This window comes from Cucumis melo, chromosome 8, assembly GCF_025177605.1.
Source record: "Cucumis melo cultivar AY chromosome 8, USDA_Cmelo_AY_1.0, whole genome shotgun sequence".
NCBI lineage: Eukaryota > Viridiplantae > Streptophyta > Magnoliopsida > Cucurbitales > Cucurbitaceae > Cucumis > Cucumis melo.
Window position 1 is genome coordinate 17,564,086 of NC_066864.1, and position 18,810 is coordinate 17,582,895.

Here is an 18,810-nt window from a genome sequence, read left to right on the forward strand (position 1 = left end):
GATGTGAGTCTTTGATTTTTGTCCCTATGGCTATTACGGTCCTTCGTCACTCGCCAGGTATGTATTTTATGATACATGATTATGAATATGCACGTGACCTTGCCTGTATTAAACTAGAACTGCATGGATGTTATGATTTAAATGGTGATGGCTTTGGTGGTAAAGTTTTAAGAAAAATGTTGCCACGTAGATGTGCTCAAAGGGGTGATTAAGTAGGCAAAAGAGTTGGACGTGTTCAGCGTGATGAACTGCTTTGTGGCTGGATATCTAAGACATTAGTTATGTTGGTGGTTTTAAAGGAAACTAAAGGCATGGTTAAGTTCAAGTATATCAAACACATTTGATGGTGTTTAGAATTGTGTTGCTGGAGAAGGAACAAAGCAAACTTTAGTGCATAGTTATTTTGGTGAGACTTCAAGAAACTGTTTTTGAGTTTACCATGAAGGATAAGTTACATCTAGTTTAAAGTACAAGTGATGAAATAACGAATTTCTTTAGAATAACTAGCTAAGTTGATGTCATTAAAGAAAGCCAATAGTTGGACAAGAGTTTGAACTTTATCAAACAAGAAAAGAGAAATTAGTGAGTTCTAAAGATTGCTAAATGGTGGAGAATACCTTATTAAGGTTGGAAGTCCGAAGTTGGAAAATAGAACGTAGTTTTTGAAGAGTTATGAATTAAGTTTCACTTGGATAAGTGTAAAGGAAAGAAAAGTGTTTGAGAAAAGTAATATTTTGTCAAGTGAAGTAAAGCGTTGCGCAACATGAGAGTTGCACTTAGGAAAACATTATGGTAGAATTACCAAGTTGAGAAGGCTACTTAGGAACAAGAGTATGACAAGAGAGCTCGATACTCGAAATTGTTCAAGAACTAAAACTTTCGAGGACGAAAGTTTCTTAGCGAGGGAAGATTGTAACACCCCATAAATTTAAGGAACTTATTATGGGTGTTACATTAAGTGGAATTAGAAGTTAAGGAATGTATTCGGTTGTTTTGTGTTAGATTAATTAAATATATATACATGGGTGTGTGTATTTAATTAAAGATTTTGGAAGTCAGTACAATTTGTTATTAATTAAGACGTGAGAGCCAAGTATCCCAAGCTGTTCAAAGATTAGAACTTTCGAGGACGAAAGTTGTTAAAGGAGGGAAGATTGTAACACCCCATAAATTTAAGGAACTTATTATGAGTATTACATTAAGTGGACTTCAAAGTTAAGGAATATATTCAGTTGTTTTGTGTTGGATTAATTAAATATATATACATGGGTGTGTATATTTAATTAAAGATTTTGGAAATTGGTAGAATTTGTTATTAATTAAGACGTGAGAGCCAAGTATCCCAAGCTGTTCAAAGATTAGAACTTTCGAGGACGAAAGTTGTTAAAGGAGGGAAGATTGTAACGCCCCAATTTATTGGGCGTTATTTTGAATCCATTTAATGAGAATTATTTGATTTAGGTGGGAATTGAAATTAATTAAATATTTCTTGGATGAATATTTAATTAATTAGAGGTTTTGGCATGTGGTGTTTGTTGAGTTTTTGATTAGATGGTAAGTTAAGACAATTAAGTAAAGTTGTGGATTTTTAGTGTTGTTGAAGTTGAATTTATTTAAATAATTATGGATGTTATTTAATTAAATTGTCGGGTGGAAAGTTTGTTGGAGATTCAATAATTATATGTATATGTGGAAATATATATATAATTATTATGTTAAAGGAAACGATAATTATATTTGTTGAAATATAATTATTTAAGGAAAAGATAGTTGTGTTTTGGAGAAAGGATATTTATTAAAGAAGAAAAAGTAAAATAATTATATTTTGGAAAAATATAATTATTTGTAAAAGGATAATTAATTACTCTGGAGAAAGATAAACAATAATTAATTATTTGTAAAAGGATAATTACTTTGGAGAAAGATAAACAATAATTAATTATTGTAGATGATAATTAATTACTTTGAAAAAAGATAAATAATAATTAATTATTGTGGAAGATAATTAATTATTTTGGAGAAAGATAAATAATAATTAATTATTGTGGAAAATAATTAATTATTCTGTAGAAAGATAAATATTAATTCTGGAGTGAAGTTGTTATGGTTGGGTTAAGATAATTCATGTTGGAAGTTATAAGTGATTTATTGGAAAAGATTTGATTGATTAAAAGAATTGAGGATTTAAGTTAATTTGAGATTTTGGAGGGAAAAGTTAGTTTTTGTGGAATTGTAATTAATTGAGTATACATATATAGATATATATATTTAATTAATAATATGGAAAAGTGAAGTTAATTATATGATGGAATATAATTATATTTGTTTGGAAAAGAAGATAATCCATAAGGAGAGAGATGGTTGATTTGATTGGACAAAAAAGATATATATTTATTTGCAAGAGAGAATAATGGTTTAAATAAATATATATTTATTGTAGATTTTGGTGAGAGAAAAATAATAATAATAAAGAAGTATTATTATTATTACTAATAGTTATAAATGCCTAAGATTAAGGCATTGATTTAGGAAAGATAATGGGAATAAAGATATATGTATATTTTTTTGGTATTATATATATATATATATCCTAAAAGGAAAAGGAAAAGGAAATAATAATAATAATTATTATTATTGTTATTATTTGGGTCTATAAATAGCATTAGAATGCTTAAGATGGAAATAAAGGAAAAAGAAAAAAGTTCTTCATCTTCTTCTCTAAGATAACCCTCTGCTGTCGCCGCCTCAGTTGAAGTTAAGATTGGTCTCTTTGGAAGCTTTAGGATTTAAAGTGATGAATTTTTCATCAAGGATAAGAGGATTTTTCAACCTCCATTTGAGTAACCTTGGTAAGCAAATAAAATTAAATTAATATTTTATTAATTTAATTTTGGATCTATTTGAGGTTTCTTTAAAGGTTCAATTGGCTAAACTTTTTAAGATTTAAATCTTGGATTTTTCCCAATCAAGGTTGAATTGGTTTCAACCCTTTTTTTTTTTAAAGTTAATTAATTTGGGAGAATTTTTGGATGTTAGCCAATTGCTAATTTCATTAATTAAGATACTAAGTTTTCCTTTTATGATTAGGATCAAGTTAATTGGAGAATTTTTACTGTCAACTAGGAACTACCTTTGTTTGGCTAAAATCTCCAGGTAAGAGATTCTCCTACTAGACCTTCGAACTGAATTCAAGAGACCGCATGTAATTATGATTATGCATTGATGGTAGCTAAGATGCATAATTTGAGGATAATGATTATACCGAGATTATGATGATAGTTGATGTTGATGATGATGACTGAGATTATTATGTTGATGATTGATGATGGCTGATGTTATGTTAATGACCGGTAGTATGTTGTTGATGACTGTTGATGATTGTTAATGCATGATATATTAATCACATGATTAAGGACGTTAAGATTAATACTCATGCCATGTTATGATGTTATGTTATGCTACATGCTATGGATAGGGTGTTCTGTTAACTTTGTCTATTAGAGTCGTACTTGCATGGGTGTCCTTCGGGATCACCACCTATTTAGGACTGTGTGGTTCGACGGGACGCCAGTCTAGCATGGATATAGATATGATTCGAGTGATTCGACGGGGTCCTCGCATCCCGATTGTCTTAGTGTTACCCCCGGGTTCACTACAGACCAGCATGTCCTAGGTGCTCCCTCGGGACACCGAAGACCAGATTTTCGTTCCTACGGTAGCGCATGTTGCACGTGTTCGGGAACGTGCCAGAGATTGGGTACCATTTTTCAGGACTCTAATGGGAAGTTAACAGACACCTAGCGGGACTAGTAGTAGGTCCCTTACTGAGTATATGTTTATACTCACTCTTTCTATGTTTAACATTTCAGGCGAAGGTAAAGGTAGACGAAAGCTGGCGAGCGATAGAGAAGGATCCGTGACATGCCATATGGGGACTCAGTTTTGCTTCCGCGTCTATGTTTCAATGTTTTAATATTCCATTTTTAATGAAAATTTATTCTTCCCTCGTTTCAAAAAAAAGTGTCTCTTGTCATTGTTCCCTTTTGGTAACGACCTCAGCTTAGTATAAAGAGTTGGGTCGTTACAACTAAATTGTGGACTTTTGATCCTTTAGGACTTTCGCCGCTTGGGGGAGCGTGTTGTTACTGCTAGGACTTGTCGAGTAATCTCAAGGTAAGAGATTCTCCTACTAGCCCTTCGTTTTACATCAAAGAAACTGCATGTTTGTATTTATGGTTACGTATTGATGATGGCTAAGTACCCGTCTTGGGATTGTAAAGAGAGAGAGAAAAATAGATTGGCCATTTTGCCTGCTGATTTGACTTCATGGTTAGCGTAAATAATATGTCGATGCTACTGTCTTCGTTCTAGAGACATAGTAGCAGTTGAGGATGACGGATATGATGTGTTAGGGTTGGTACGTTATGGTTGATATGTTATGGCATGAATTGATGGAATTATGTCATGCATGACAAGTTATGATATGATTGATGAGATGTCGTGTACATGCGATGTGTAGGGTGTATGTTAGCTTTTCATTAGAGTCGTACCCACATGGGTGTCCTTCGGGATCACCACCTTTATGACACCGACATGATGGAGAGACCCGACGGGGTCGCTCCCACTTATGACTGCGTAGTCTGACGGGATTACCAGTCTGACATTGACATTGACATAGACATGACATGAGTGATCCGACGGGACCGCTCACAGCCCGAGCGTCTTAGGTATTCCCTTGGGAATTACCAAGGACCAACTTGTCTCTACGGGGGCACATAAAGCATGTGTTCGGGGACGTGAAAATTCAGGGGTACCACTTTTAGGGCTCTAATAAGGAGTTGACAGGCACCTAGTGGGACTAGTAGGGGGTCTCTTATTGAGTATTTTTATGCTCACTCTTTCCATTTCCATTTTTTTCAGGCAGAGGTAGAGGTAGGAACAAGGGCAAGCTGGCGAGTGACCAGAAGTGATGTGGTGGGCCATAGGGACACGCTTGCTTCCGTTTGTGTCAAAGTTGGATTTTAGTATTGGATTTCAGTTTTTCATTTATTTTATTGGTTATTTTATTTTGTTAAAACTAGATAGGGCCCGAGTTAGGATTTTGTTTTACACTCATTTCACATTTTCTTTGTTAAACATTTTTTTGGTTATTTGAAACTAGAGGTTTTTACTTATTCTATTTTCGAAAATTTACATACTCGTATGTTCATTAAAATAGTAATGACTTCGATTTAGTATAAGGAGTTGGATCGTTACAGTTGGTATCAGAGCCTAGTGTTTTAGGTTCTGTAGACTGACTTACGATGTAAGTCTCTGTTTTGTTCGTTTTATTTTACCCTATGGCTATACGGTGCTTCGCCACTCGCCAGGTATGTCTTAAGGCCTTGTTAAATGTTGTAGTTACAATCTTGCCTGAATGAAATGAGAATAGATAGTATGAAGGTTATGTTTTTTTTGTGGTGAAAAGTTGTTACTGGTGAAATTTAGGGAAATGCCACCACGTAGAGGTGCACGCAGAGGAGGTGATAGGGGAGGCAGAGGAGTCGGACGTGGCCAGCCGGAGGAGCAACCTGTTGTGTCGGCGGTCGACCCTAACGCACCGGCCACCCAGGCGGATCTCGCCGCAATGGAGCAGCGTTATCAGGACATGCTGCAAGTTGCTCTAGTGCCTTTCCTCGCTGCCCAGTAGAACCAGGCCGCCCCGGTTCAGGCCCAGACCGTCACTCCTCCAGCCCCTGTGGAAGCTCAGCCCGTGCCAGTTCAACTGTCGGCTGAGGCCAAACACTTGAGAGACATTATGAAGTATAATCCTAAAACCTTTGACGGATCCATGGACAACCCCACCAAGGCCCAAATGTGGTTGACATCCATAGAGACTATTTTTCGGTACATGAAGTGTCCAGACGACCAGAAGGTGCTGTGTGCAGTTTTCTTCCTGAAGAATAGAGACACCGCCTGGTGGGAGACTGCTGAGAGAATGCTGGGGGGCGACGTCAGCAAAATAACCTAGGAGCAGTTCAAGGAGAACTTCTACGCTAAGTTCTTCTCTGCCCACGTGAAGCACGCCAAGCTGCAAAAGTTCCTAAACTTGGAGCAAGGCGACATGACCGTGGAGCAGTACGACGCCGAGTTCGACATGCTATCCCGTTTTGCTCTCGATATGGTAAGGGATGAGACTGCCAGGACCGAGAAATTCGTTAGAGGTCTCAGACTAGACCTCCAGGGTATCGTCCGAGCCCTCCGGCCAGCCACTCATGTTGATGCCCTACGCATAGCACTGGACTTGAGCCTGCAGGAGAGGGCTGATCTGTCCAAGGCTGCAGGTAGAGGGTCGAACCTTGGTCAGAAGAGGAAGGCTGAGTCGCAGCCTGCCTTGGCACCGCAGCGAGACCTAAGGTCAGGAGGTGTCTTCCAGCGGCATCGTTAGGAGCTGGCTGCTGCAGGGAGGACTTTGAGGGAGCTACCTGCTTGTGGAAGGTGTGGGAGAGTTTCTCGAGGTCGTTGCTTGATAGAGAGTGGAGTTTGCTTCAGGTGCAAGCAACCAGGGCATAACTTCGACGTTTGTCCTCAAAAACTCATTGGGACTACCCCGCACCAGCCTTCTGCTTTCCAGTAGGGAAGAGTTTTTGTCACTACCCACCAAGAGGCCGAGCGAGCTGGTACAGTGGAAACAGGTACGCTCTCAATCTTGGGGCATTATGCTTTTGTACTGTTTGACTCTGGATCGTCCCACTCATTCATATCCTCTGTGTTCGTTCAGCATGTGGGTTTAGAGGTAGAACCATTGGGTAGTGTTTTGTCTGTTTCTACTCCATCTGGAGAGGTCCTGTTGTCTAAAGAAAAAATAAAGGCATGTCGGGTAGAGATAGCGAATCATATGTTAGACGTGACCCTACTAGTGCTAGACATGTAGGATTTCGATGTAATACTAGGCATGGATTGGCTGTCTGCTAACCATGCAAGCATAGACTGTTTCCGTAAGGAAGTCATCTTTAATCCCCCCTCTGGGACTAGCTTCAAATTTAGGGGGGCAGGCATTGTAGGTATACCTAAGGTCATCTCAGCCATGAAGGCTGGTAAACTACTCAGCCAGGGTACTTGGGGCATCTTGGAGAGCGTAGTAGATACGAGAGAGCCAGAAGTTTCCCTATTCTCCGAACCAGTGGTAAGGGAGTACCCCGATGTTTTTCTCGATGAGCTTCCAGGACTTCCACCTTCCAGGGAGATAGACTTCGCCATTGAGTTAGAGTCGGACACAGCTCCTATCTCGAGGGCCCCTTACAGAATGGCTCCAGCTGAGCTAAAGGAGTTGAAGGTGCAGTTGCAGGAGTTACTAGACAAAGGTTTTATTCGACCCAGTGTGTCACCTTGGGGAGCACCAGTGTTGTTTGTGAAGAAGAAGGATGGGTCGATGCGCCTTTGCATTGACTACAGAGAGCTGAACAAGGTGACAGTTAAGAATCGCTATCCCTTGCCCAGGATTGATGACTTATTCGACCAGTTGTAGGGAGCCACCGTCTTTTCTAAGATCGACTTGCGATCAGGCTACCACCAATTGAGGATTTGAAATAGTGATATTCCTAAGACGGCCTTCCATTCAAGATACGAACATTACGAGTTCATTGTGATGTCTTTCGGGTTGACTAATGCTTCTGCGATATTCATGGACTTGATGAACAGGGTGTTCAAAGATTTCTTAGACACGTTTGTCATAGTTTTCATTGATGATATCTTGATCTACTCCAAGACCGAGACTGAGCATGAGGAGCACTTGCACCAGGTGTTGGAGACTCTTCGAGCCAATAAACTGTATGCCAAGTTCTCAAAGTGTGAGTTCTGGCTGAAGAAGGTATCTTTCCTTGGACATGTGGTGTCCAGTGAGGGAGTTTTTGTAGACACAGCAAAGATCGAAGCAGTTACTAGTTGGCCTCGATCGTCGACAGTTAGCGAGATTCATAGTTTTCTGGGTTTGGCAGGTTACTACAGGAGGTTCGTGGAAGACTTCTCTCGTATAGCCAGTCCCTTGACTCAGTTGACCAGGAAGGGGACCCCTTTTGTTTGGAGCCCAGCTTGCGAGAGTAGTTTCCAGGAGCTTAAGCAGAAGCTTATGTCTGCACCAGTTCTGACAGTGTCAGATGGATCGGGGAACTTTGTGATTTACAGTGATGCCTCCAAGAAGGGACTGGGTTGCGTGCTGATGCAGCAGGGTAGGGTAGTTGCTTATGCCTCCCGCCAGTTGAAGAGTCACGAGCATAACTATCCTACCCACGACCTAGAGTTGGCAGTAGTGGTTTTCGCACTGAAGATATAAAGACATTACCTGTACGGTGAGAAGATACAGATTTTCACTGACCATAAGGACCTGAAGTACTTCACCCAGAAGGAGTTGAACATGAGGCAGAGGAGGTGGCTCAAGTTAGTGAAAGACTATGACTGCGAGATTTTGTACCACCCAGGTAAGGCAAACGTGGTAACTGACGCGTTGAGTAGAAAGATTGCACATTCAGCAGCACTGATCACCAAGCAAGCTCCCTTACACAGAGATTTTGAGAGAGCCGAGATTGCAGTCTCAGTAGGAGAGGTTACCTCACAGTTGGCTCAGTTGTCAGTACAGCCGACCCTGAGACAGAGGATTATTGTTGCTCAGCTAAATGATACTTACTTGGTCGAGAAGCGTCGTTTGGTATAGGCAGGGCAAGGCGAGGATTTCTCCATATCCTCTGACGATGGCCTTACGTTTGAGGGACGCTTGTGTGTGCCGAAAGACAGTGCCGTCAAAATAGAGCTTTTGACGGAGGCTCACAGTTCCCCATTTGCTATGCACCCTGGAAGTACGAAGATGTACCAAGATTTGAGGTGTGTCTATTGGTGGAGGAACATGGAGAGAGAAGTGGCAGACTTTGTCAGTAGATGCTTGGTGTGCAAGCAAGTGAAGGCACCTAAACATAGGCCAGCAGGGCTATTGCAACCCTTGAATGTGCCAGGATGGAAATGGAAGAGCGTGTCGATGGACTTCATTACGGAACTGCCCAAGACCCTAAAGGGCTACACAGTCATTTGGGTTGTTGTCGACAGACTCACGAAGTCGGCCCACTTTGTGCTAGGGAAATCCACTTACACTGCGAGTAAGTGCGGGCAGTTATATATGATGGCGATAGTGAGACTACATGGAGTACCCGTATCCATCATTTCAGACAGAGATGCTCGTTACACATCGAAGTTCTAGAAAGGACTTCAACTTGCATTAGGCACAAGGTTAGACTTCAGCACGGCCTTCCACTCTCAGACTGATGGTCAGACAGAGAGATTGAACCAGGTTTTGGAACACATGCTGCGAGCCTGCGTGCTAGAGTTTTCAGGGAGTTGGGACTCCCATTTGCATTTGATGGAGTTTGCCTATAATAACAGCTACCAGGCTACTATCGGTATGGCACCATTTGAGGCTCTGTATAGTAAGTGTTGTAGATCTCCTGTTTGCTGGGGCGAGGTTGGTGAGTAGAGGATGCTAGGCCCCGAGTTAGTTCAGACCACCAACGCAGCCATATAGAAGATTCGAGCTCGTATGCTGACAGCACAGAGCAGACAGAAGAGTTATGCTGATGTACGACGCAAGGATCTCGAGTTTGAGGTAGGAGACATGGTCTTTCTGAAGGTAGCACCTATGAAGGGTGTTCTGAGGTTCGATAAGAAGGGGAAGCTAAGTCCACGTTTCGTAGGGCCGTTTGAGATACTGGAACGGATTGGCCCTGTAGCTTATCGCTTGGCGTTGCCCCCATCTTTTTCTGCAGTGCATGATGTATTCCATGTCTCCATGCTGAGGAAGTATTCCCCAGATCCGACGCATGTAGTGGACTCCGAGCCACTGCAAATCAGTGAGAACTTGACCTACGAGGAGCACCCGGTCGAGATTTTGGCAAGAGAGGTCAAGATGCTCCGTAATCGAGGAATCTCACTGGTTAAAATTCTTTGGAGAAACCACGGAGTTGAAGAGGCCATATGGGAGAGAGATGAGGACATGAGAGCCCAGTACCCCGAGTTGTTCGAGGACTAGAACTTTCAAGGACGAAAGTTTTTTCAAAGGTGGGAAGATTGTAACGCCCCAACAAATTTGACTTCTTTTTTTATTTTTATCTTAAGGGTGAATATGGAAATTTCAAATTTATTTGAGAAACTTGGTTATTTATATTTGGACCTTGTGATTAATTAAGGTTTAGTGTTATAATTATTTTGATTTGGTTAATACTTGTTTTATTTGGAAAACGATTTTGGTAAAGTTATTTGTGGTTGATTAAGGATATTTGGAGAGATGGAGAGTATTTGAGTTTAAAGGGTCGATTTGATGGATTTAAATGAAGAGAGAGAATGGGTGGTTGTTATTTGGAGTAATTGAGGGAAAAAGATAAAAGAAGATAATAATTATTATATTATTGTTTTTTTATTAAAAAGGGGCATTGGAAAACGTGGGAGACTATTCATCTTCCCCAAGTAAACCCTAAACCCAAAAACCCTAGGCCCAAGCGGCTGCCGCCTCTCCCTTCTCTACCAGCCGCCGCCGTCGACGTCGTCACAGAACAGCCGAACCGATCGACACTCACCCGTGCCGCCAGCCGCCCGATTTCGTAAGCCATCCGTGTACCGCACCTCGTTACACGACTCGATTGTGCCTCCGCCCTGCTTCCAAACGAAACACTCGCCGAGCGCCGCGTTCTGCCTGCAAGCCGTCGCCAAGCGTCGCTTCTGCCTGCACGCCATCGCCCTAGCCCGAAGATGTGACCCGCGCGTCCGCATGTCTGCTAACGATCGAAGCCTGCCCGACCCACGCTTCTCCCTCACGACCCGAACTGCTCCCCTTTCGCGTCGAGCCACACGCGGGTGCGTCTGCGCTGTAGCCTAGAGGCACGCCGCGTGAGCCGAGTTCGTGAGCCGACGCCTCTTGCCGTAAGCTGTCCGCGCCTGCGCCAGCGTTCGTGAGCCGAGCTTTCCAGCCGAGCCGCCGTTGATTTTCGCCTCTCCAACCGAGCCAATTGAGCCACCCAACTGCCTTTTAGCCCCATTTTGACTCACATTTTTCGGTCACCCTCGGTAGGATGAGTTTGATTTTAACCTATTCAATTAAGGTAGTTTGACCCTAACTAAATTTGTCGTTGGATTAAACTGACTCAGCTAATTTGAAGCCGAGCTGGGGATTTGTCCAACTAATTCCAAACCAAGTCCGACCTTGATCTTGGGTAAGTCACCTTAAGTAAGTTTTGGACCAAATTCCCTTGAGGGTAAATTACTAAATTATGGACTTTTGATCCTTTAGGACTTTCGTCGCTTGGGGGAGCGTGTTGTTACTGCTAGGACTTGTTGAGTAATCTCCAGGTAAGAGATTCTCCTACTAGACCTTCGTTTTACATCAAAGTAACTGCATGATTGAATTTATGGTTACATATTGATGATGGCTAAGTACCCGTCTTGGGATTGTAGAGAGAGAGAGAAAAATAGATTGGCCATTTTGCCTACTGATTTGACTTCATGGTTAGCGTAAATAATATGTCGATGCTACTGTTTTCGTTCTAGAGACATAGTAGTAGTTGAGGATGACAGATATGATGTGTTAGGGTTGGTACGTTATGGTTGATATGTTGTGGCATGAATTGATGGAATTATGTTATGCATGACAAGTTATGATATGATTGATGAGATGTCGTGTACATGCGATTTGTAGGGTGTATGTTAGCTTCTTATTAGAGTTGTACCCACATGGGTGTCCTTCGGGATCACCACCTTTATGACACAAACGTAATGGAGAGACTCGACGGGGTCACTCCCACTTATGACTGCGTAGTCTGACGGGATTACCAGTCTGACATTGACATTGACATAGACATGACGTGAGTGATCCGACGGGACCGCTCACATCCCGAGCGTCTTAGGTATTCCCTTGGGAATTACCAAGGACCAGCTTGTCCTTACGGGGGCATATGTTGCACGTGTTCGGGGACGTGAAAATTCAGGGGTACCACTTTCAGGGCTCTAATAACGAGTTGACAGGCACCTAGTGGGACTAGTAGGGGGTCCCTTACTGAGTATTTTTATGCTCACTCTTTCCATTTCCATTTTTTTCAGGCAGAGGCAGAGGTAGGAACAAGGGCAAGCTAGCGAGTGACCAGAAGTGATCGTGGTGGGCCATAGGGACACGCTTGCTTCCGCTTGTGTCAAAGTTTGATTTTAGTATTGCATTTCAGTTTTTCGTTTATTTTATTGGTTATTTTATTTTGTTAAAAGTAGATAGAGCCCGAGTTAGGATTTTGTTTTACACTCATTTCACATTTTTTTTGTTAAACATTTTTTTTGGTTATTTGAAAACTGGAGGTTTTGACTTATTCTATTTTCGAAAATTTACATACTCGTATGTTCATTTAAATAGTAATGACTCCGACTTAGTATAAGGAGTTGGGTCGTTACAGGTATAGAACTTAAGAAGCTGGCGAGCGACAATGAGGGATCCGTGGCATGCCATATGGGGACATTTCAACTTTCGCACTCATTTATATTTCTTTCAGTATTTTTAAATTTTAACCATTTTACTTAAAGATTTTATTCTATTTATTTGTTTTTAGTTCTTTAAAATTGTTAGAACCCGCGGGTCACGTTTTCAAACTATTTTTGTTAATTTTGAAAATCTTATGTTTTTCGTGAACGTTTCAATTAATTTTATAAAGATTTTAGTTATCCTCTTTTCAAAAAAGTGTCTTTTGATGTTTATCTTTTTAGTAATGACCTTACACTTAGTTTAAAAGTCTGGGTTGTTACAGTTTAAACAATCGTATTGAATTTGGTACAAAATCCTTTAAAGATGCGAATCATACAAAATATTGAAAATTTTCGTGTTCATAAAGATGAACGATCGTCTTCATATAACAAAACAATCGTTTGTATATTGTTAAACGATCATGTTGATAGAGGTAAACGATCAAGTATTTCAATGAAAATTATCTTGAAAAACATCAAACTATCGATCTTCATAATGATTTACACATCTTACAATGATTCTTAAAAGTTCAAAACGAAATAAAAAACCCTAAATTCTTACAAACAACAAAAAACTCAAACGACATTCATACTGAAATATAAATTCTTAAATCAACGTAAACAGTAATTAAAACCTTCAACAATCTTCATAACCAAATACAGGATGTCTTACAGTAATACCAACATATACTGAACGTTTTTATCTTCACACTGAAATATATTATTCTGAACGAAATTCTATAATCAATTAAATAGTTCAAAGAAAAATGATATTTAGAATACTCACCGAAACCAGAAAAACTGAGATGATATCAACAGAGCAGTATACACGATCTTGATTGTCTAAGATGAGAAGAAGAGAAACGATGTTATCGAGGATAATGGATATCAGAGCGAATGTTATAGAAAATTACGAAAAATAACTCGAAATAACTCGAATGATCCAAATGAAAGATATATTAAAGACGAGATGAATAACTCGGAAACGATGATCGTGAAAAAATCGGCAAGAATAAAAAAGTCAGATTTGAAAGATCGTTATAAAAGATCAAGGGCAAATAAGGAATTCTGAAAAAATAATTTGCTTTAATAAGCTTGTTACACGGGCTGTAAATAGTTTACAGTTTTGTTACATTTATGTAAGTTTCCCTATATTTTTATTCCTATTATATTTCTTCAATAAATTTCTTAAATACACAAAATCTTAGGCATTTATAACGATTAATAATAATAATAATTCTGATTTATTATTAGTATTATTCGCTCACCAAAATCTATAATAAACAAACATATTTATTCAAACCATTATTCTCTGTTCTAAATAAATATATCATTTTTTCCCGTCCAATCAAAACAACCATCTCTCTCCTCGTGGATTATCTTCTTTTCCAAACAATTATAATTATATTCCGTCATATAATTAACTTTACTTTTCCATATTATTTATTTATGCAAAACCAAATAATTAATATTATATTCAACCGAAAATTCAAATTATTAATTAAATATATATACATACACACATATATATATATATACACCCAATTAAATCCAATTCCACCAAAACTAACTTTTTCCTCCAAGATCTCAAATTAAATCCTCAACTTTTTTAATCAACCAAATCTTCTCCAATAAATCACTCATAAATTCCAACAATTAAATTTGAGGTCCAATCTTTAATATAACACACAAATCATTTAACATAATTAATAAAAACTCCTTAAAAATTTGGGATGTTACATTCATTTTTCCAATAATTATATCACAATATCTAATTATTAATTTTCCTCTTAAATAAATCCAATTCATTATCTTTCCTTATTTACCCAATCATAACAACTTTTCTCCAAAATCAATATTTATCTTTCTCCAAAATAATTAATTATCTTATACAATAATTAATGTTTATTCTTTTCCCAAAATATATATATATATATATATATATATATATATATATTTCCACATATATATATAATTATCAAATCTCCAACAAAATTTCCACTCTATAAATTAATTAAATAACATCCATAGTTATTTAATTTAATTCAATCTCAACAACACCACAAGTCAAAACCTCTAAACCTCTAAGTTAATTAAATATTCATCAAACAAATATTTAATTAATTTCGATTCCCACAAAATCAAATAATTCTCATTAAATGAATTCAAAAATAATGTGCAATAAATTAAATCTAATTAAACAAAACTAGGATAATTAACTCCAAAATTATCTTAATATTGGGGACGTTACAACGATATTGCTTAAACATCTAGTTTTTTGGATTTCGGAGGCTCGAAAAGCTATAAACTCTGAGTAGTGGCATGCTTGTGTAGGTCCTCTAGTTTCCTTTCCCCGTGTGGGTAGTCTTGTTTATTACTTTCCTCATGGACATAGTGAAAAGGTAAGAATTCGTTTCCAAGATGGAACATTAATTTCTCATATGAAGTTCCCCACACATCACTATAATCTGTTTGTAGCATTGATTTAATAATGTTATAAGTTTATGTTTTTATACCATTGTCCAAGTTCCTAAAACTTCGAACAGTAGTTTTCTCTTTCATTTTTTGTTAACAGGTGGTAGTATCTACCAAGAGAACAACAACTTCATAGATTCCATATATCCTAATCTTCCCTCTCAGTTGGTGTGCCAAAACCCAAATGTTACCTTACACGTATGTGCATGTTGATAGTTACTCTGTTTTTTCATCATTGTCACACCCCGTTGTAATTTTTTCCCTCTAACTTAGATCGTGGTGTGAATCCACTCCTTAAATTCATTCCTTTCATAAATAGGATTAGTAAAACCTTTTTCAAGAAATTCTATAAAAATTTCGGCAGAGTCTCCCTTGAAAAACGAACTAACCATACCTGGAAAATAGAAGAAAGACACACTTCTATACTTTTCAAAAATTCAAAATATCCCCGAGTATGTCTCACCACACACTCATCCAACATAATCCAGAGTCCCAAACAAAATTAGTTGCAAAGGAAAAACAATCTAATAAGAGACATTACAGACTCAAAATTTCATCGTGACTACCGCTTCTTCTAATCACCCAATAATGGAATAGAATACATGAAGTATATACATGTTACAAAACGAGATACTACAATCACTGACAGGAAAGCACAACCAATGCTTGGTCCTTGACCGTTACCTGGAGGGGAGAAAACATTGAAAACATGAGTTGAAACTCAGTGAGTGGCAATTTTGTTAAAAACTTATAAAACATACATTTAACGGTTTAGTTACAAAAGCAACACCGAAATATTAATTTAAAACATTAGAATCATATATTACCATAAACCATAAGTAAGGCCAACAAACCTGTATCCAAACCAACCATGGCAAGGCATCTAAATATACAGCCAAAGATAGCTCGCACATGACTAAAAATCATGCGGCCAAAACTAGCTCACGCATATTTAGTGCCCGCCATGACAACAACCTCCATCTAATTCGATCCAACCAATCCAATCCATCCATGATAGCATACTAAGCATACGGCCCAAGGATAGCTCACACGTGATCCAATCCACCAAGAAACACGTGGCCAAACAGAGCTCACACATACTTATCACCTACCAAGGTAGCAACATACGGCTCCTATATGCACATAGAGCCACCCAACCATGGGTTAAGTTAGGCCCGAAGCCATATCACAATCCTTCATCCACGTCCTCACCTAGGCTTAGGTTCTCAGATCTCTGGTCACGGTCTTTTTCAGCCACGGAATCTCCTGACAACCGTAGGTGGCGCTACAGAAACACATTCTCGTAGCCTTAAAGGTAATCACCAACATCCATAATGTCACACAGTTCAAGTTTGAAAACAAATCAAACATGGTTAGAAACACGTTTTCACATATTTGGATCCTTAGCCATCAATACATACTTTTAGAACTCCTATAAATCTAGTTATAAATCAATGAATGTTTAGAAACAAGTTGTCATCTAAACTTACTGAATAAGTTTGAGTCCATCCTCAGTTTTGAAATACAAAAGTTCATGGAAAACCGAAAATCACATTTGAAAACCTTTATAACACATAAATCATAAGGCAATCATATTCTAAATTTTCATACTAGAACAATTATACTAGATTTATAAAGAAAATACTTGAATTTAAGCCACTCACAATCAATTACTCGATCCCCCGGGATTTTGCGCCTTCCTCACTTCGATCTAGCCTGAAACAAGATTAAGGTTTATCAATTAACTTTACAAAGCAACACGACACAGCAATCTTCAACATACTTTATAAAGCCAACTCAAACTATTTTATGCTCCAAAGACTCCAATTTCTCTCTTCCAAGACTTAAATTGAATTATCCCTTCATGCTTTAATCTATTCTAAAAATTCCAACTTTGAACCCTTAGCATCACATCAATCTCTTAACGCCACAAGCACCCAAACATGAGAGAACTCACTAAAATTTATCTAAAACCATATCAAAATCACCTCAACAACACATTTCTCAAAATTTTCTAGATTCGCAACATGAACTTCAAATGATCATAACTCTTCCAATACTTAACCAAAATGAGTGTTCTTTATGTCAAAATCTTTATTTTGATGTCCTCTATAATTTACTTGAAGGAAGAACAATACGATTCCCAACAGATTGCTATAGTATAGGCCCGAAATAGAGAGTGTTCAAAAACGAAGTCTTCTGCTAACCCTTGACTTGTTTATGAAATTAAACTTACTTCCAATCATATTTAGCTCACAAATTCTTCATAAAAGTTGTATTAAATCGAATAAGCTTTCCTACCATACTAAATAGAGATCCTAACTCCACTGGTACACTCTAAAATACTAAAAATAACAGAGATCTTCTGATTTCGCGTGAAAACACTTGCTCTGTCTTTTGTGTGAGAATTCAGCCAATAAACCTCAGAATTTGGTTAAGCTTCCTTCATAAAATTTGTTCAAAAAGGAATTAGATTACAGAAAATTTAAATCTCACCTCTTAATGCTTTTTGTGTAGCTTAAACCGATCAAAACATTAGAGGTGGTCTGTGTTTACCACACTTCTGTTATAGCTGTCACTTTTCCAAAGTTCTCTCTTCTTTCTCTTCAGCCTCAAATTCACAAAATCTTCCATGTTTTATATAACCTTATGGCTAATATCAAGTTCATGTTAAAACTAAATGGGTATTCACAAAATTTACCGAAATTACCCAAAATCTTACGAAACACTTATCAAAGTAGCCTTAATCTTAATGGACAGCACCCTAAAAACTTCCTAATTCGAAAACAAGCATTCACCATCATGGGCTATTAAATATTATCACTAAATTTAGATGGGTACTCAAGATCGACTCCATAAAGCTTAGAATCTTACCAACGTTGTGCATAAACGCCTAAATTCGAGCTTTCAAGGACTGGACAGTGGTCAAACTCCTCAAATATTCCAATTTAGCATCAAAATGTTGTGGGTAATGTTTAATTCAAGTTAAGACTTAGTGGGTACTTGAAAATGTACAAGAAACCCAACTAAAATATAATAGATCTTACCCCGAAGCCAAAATTTAGCGAGAACGGCGGAGCCACGATATTTATAGCTACGGTACAAGACAAATACGAGACAATAACTTTGCAGTAACCTGCCTTGAAGTTCAGCAATCCAAACGACAACTAAGTTACTACCATATTCGTGAGTTTGGTGTGACCGCGGCAAATGGTGGTGTGCAAGTTGAACTCTTAAGCACCGCGCAAGGAGAAAGAGGGTCGAACGACACTGATCGTCGTCCAAGCTAGAACGGTGGCGTGCTGGTCACCGACAAGTGATGGCGTCGGCTTTAGGAGAGAAAGAGGGAGATGTTGGGCAGAAGATTTTTAGAAGAAGAAGAAGAAGAAGAAGAAGAAGAAGAAGAAGAAGAAGAAGAAGAAGAAGAAGAAGAAGAAGAAGAAGAAGAAGAAGAAGAAGAAGAAGAAGAAGAAGAAGAAGAGGAAGAAGAAGAAGAGGAAGAAGAAGAAGAGGAAGAAGAAGAGGAGGAAGAAGAGGAGGAAGAAGAAGAGAGAGAAGAGGAAGAAGAAGAGGAAGAAGAAGAAGAGGAAGAAGAAGAAGAGGAAGAAGAAGAGGAGGAAGAAGAAGAGGAAGAAGAAGAAGAGGAAGAAGAAGAAGAGAGAAGAAGAAGAAGAGGAGAAGAAGAAGAGGGAGAAGGAGCAGGAGGGAGAAGGAGCAGGAAGGAGCAGGAGCAGGAAGGAGCAGGAGCAGAAGAAGAGGAAGCAGAAGAAGAGGAAGCAGAAGAAGCAGAAGCAGAAGAAGCAGAAGAAGAAGAAGCAG